Below are 3579 nucleotides of genomic sequence, written 5' to 3'. Positions count from 1 at the left end.
GGCGCCGCAGGCGTCCGAGGAGGACGGTTTTCGGGTCATCGCTCGGACGTCACCCCTTGATGACTGTCCTGTGACGTCACTGACAGTAAACACCCCTGCTTTCCTGGGTTCCCAAGTTGACCGTCTGCAATCTCCCTTATTGAAAATGCAAACATTCGCCACATTGTGAGTTCCTCAGGTAACCTGGTGGGGGGTCGGGGCACCATTCCCTTAGGAAACACTTCTGCTTTCTGCAAGACCAGGGGTCCAAGCCCAGAACTCAGTAAAAATGAGTCTCCTGCACACTCTCCTGGGAGGCTGGGAGTCTCTCCCTGCGCCTCAGCCCCCACAGGTGTTTTCAACCAGTGCCCTGAGGCTCTCTTTCCCGGCGCTGGGGCCCTGGGTTGCACGGTCTGTCTCACTGCCCAGTGTCGCCTGGTTCATCTGTGCGCGGATGTGGGGTCGCCCGCACAGCCAGGCGCCCTGCGCACAGTGCCTCGCTTCACCGTCGCTGCCTCTGGGGTCTGCCAGCCGCCTGCGCACCCAGGGTCCGCCCGCTGCGGTCTTGCTCCCCGGGATGCCTCACGCAGGATGCCCACCGCCTTTTGTGCTGCGACCCCTCTCCGCCCGGCTGTCTGACTCCGCCCCTCCTACCGGTCTGGATGAATGTGTATATTTGAGCTCCTTGGTTGTCCGACTTCCATGCAGTTCAATTTTCTGTCAGATCTGGTTGTTGTCTTGTTTCTGACTTGTTGCTGACCGTATTTTGGTTGTGCGAGGAGGCACAGTGTGTCTGCCTACACCCCCATCTTGGCCGGAAGTCCTGGAGAGACCCACGGGGTCCTAGAATGCGCACAAGCCCACCCGCCGGGGAATCAGCACCAGAAGGGCCCAGTTAGCTTGGGGGAAGCGGGGGAAGGGACTGAAATCCGACAGAGAGAGGAGCAGGCGCCATTGTTCCCTCTCGGGCCCCGCCCCCACATACTGTGTAACAACCCAGCGACTGGGTTGCCCTGCCCTGGTGAGCACCTAAGGCTCTGCCCCTCACATGTCATGGGCACAACAAGACCAAAAAAGGCTCGAACAGAAGAACACTCCAGAGCAGATACAACTAAGCAACCAAGAGATAGCCAACCTATCTATCAGATGCACAGTTCAAAGTACTGGTGATCAGGATGCTCACAGAATTGGTTGATTTTGGTCGCAAATTAGATGGAAAAATGAAGGCTATGCTAAGTGAAATGAAAGAAAATGCACAGGGAACCAATAGTGATGGGAAGAAAACTGGGACTCAAATCAACAGAGTGGACCAGAAGGAAGAAACAACCAAACAGAAAAGAATGGAAAAATAAGAATTAAAAAAAATGAGGAGAGGCTTAGGAACCTCCAGGACACCTTTAAACATTCCAACATCCAATTATAGGGGTACCAGAAGGGGAAGAGGAAGAGCAGCAAGTGGAAAAGGTATTTGAACAAATAATAAAGGAGAACTTCCCCAATCTGGCAAAGGAAATAGACTTCCAGGAAATCCAGGAAGCTCAGAGAGCCCCAAAGAAGTTGGACCCAAGAAGAAACACACCAAGGCACATCATAATTACATTAGCCAAGGTAAAAATGAAGGAGAGAATCCTAGAAGCAGCAAGAGATAAGAGGACAGTTACCTACAAAGGAGTTCCCATCAGACTGTCAGCTGATTTCTCAAAAGAGACCTTATGGGCAAGAAGGGACTGGAAAGAAGTATTCCAAGTCATGAAAGGCAAGGACCTACATCCAAGATTGCTCTATCCAGCAAAGTTTTCACTTAGAATGCAAGAGCAAAGTGCTTCTCAGATAAGGTCAAGTTAAAGGAGTTCATCATCACCAAACCCTTATTTTTGAAATGTTACAGGGACTTATCTAAGAAAAGATAAAAAACATGTATAGTAAAGTGACAGCAAACTCACAATTATTAACAACCACACCTAAAACAAAAACAAAAACTAAGCAAACAACTAGAACAGGAACAGAACCACAAAAATGGACATCACATGAAGGGTTAGCAACAGGGGAGTGGGAGGAGAGAGGGGGAAAGGTACAGAGAATAAGTAGTGTAGATGGTAGGTAGAAAACAGACAGGGGGAGGGCAAGAATAGTGTGGGAAATGTAGAAGCTAAAGAACTTATGACACATGGACATGGATTAAAGGGGGAGAATGTGGGTGGGAGAGGGTGTGTAGGGTAGAGGGGAGTGAAGGGGGGAAATGGGACAACTGTAATAGCATGATCAATAAAATATATTTTTAAAAACTAAGTAAATATATAGGGTGTTTAAATGTGACAAATGTTTTTAAAGCATTTGAAAGCATTTAAGGTATCAACTTATAAAGAATAAAAAGTTTGATTTATTAGGCAGTAAAAACAAGTAAATAAAATAAGTATCCTGTTCCTATTTCATCATTAATGAACTTACCACCAACAAACTTTTTTCTAACTCTTCACATTACCTCACTTGTTCATATTTTCTTTCAAGCGTTATCTATTTTTACATGTTTTTACATAACTAAAGTAATGCAATTTTATTATTCTATGATAGCTTATTTACCTTGATAATCATGAAAAGCAACTAATACAAACAATAGAATTTCTTTCAAGGAGAGGAAATAACATGCAAAATAAATATCCTTTAGATGTATGTAGAGACAGTGAGTTAAAGATATAATCATGGGGGGAAATTGAGACAACTTTACTTGAACAACAATAAAAAAGAAAAAAGAGATTAGAATCAGAAAAGGAAGAAAAGAAATTAGATCAAACATAAACTGGGGATAAGACAGTTGTAGTATGTGTGAGCTTACAATTTTTTAATGCATTTTGAAACAAATTTTTATGGGAATGTGATTCCTGGGGATAAATTTGGAAATGTCTGTGACTCAATTTATTTTCCAGAAAGTAAGTTTACAAAACAAGAAAAAAAGAGATCTCATCAAAGGAAAGAAGCAATAACAACAAAATAGATACAATACCTCAGACGAACATTAACAAGAACGTGCAACATCTATATGCACAACATGTTAACATGATGCCCAGTGAAAGACACTCCAACAACTGGAAAGCAACATCATGTTCTTGCATAAAAAACACATTAAGATGTCAACTCTCACAAAGTTGCTTATAAATTTAATGTGATATAGATTACAGTATCATCAACATCTTTAAAACTAAAACACTTGTTTTCAGTTCACTGGTTAAAATAAACATGCTTACAGTTGAATACGCAGAAATAAATATCTTTTATGTATACAAAGAGTAATTTAAAGACACAATCAAAGAAAAGAACCAATAGCAACAAAACCAATAAAGTGCTTGGGAATAAACTTAACCAGAATATCCACAATCTGCATGAACAACATTTTTACATATGACCCACATGAGAGAAACTTCAAAAGTAACATCACGTTCTCGTTAGAAAAATCATACACAGATGTCATTTCCCAAAGTTGTTTAATATAGTCTATATTACGATATTACAAAGCTGTTTGCCTGCAGGTAAGCTTCTAGCTCTCTCCTGAAGGTCTCACACGTACAACCCCTGACGACCATCAGCCAGACCACCGAGCGTGAC

This window comes from Phyllostomus hastatus, unplaced genomic scaffold, assembly GCF_019186645.2.
Source record: "Phyllostomus hastatus isolate PE091 unplaced genomic scaffold, TTU_PhHast_1.1 phas_contig_29, whole genome shotgun sequence".
NCBI classification, from domain to species: domain Eukaryota; kingdom Metazoa; phylum Chordata; class Mammalia; order Chiroptera; family Phyllostomidae; genus Phyllostomus; species Phyllostomus hastatus.
The sequence above is the reverse complement of the archived record's forward strand: the minus strand, read 5'-3'. Positions refer to the sequence as shown.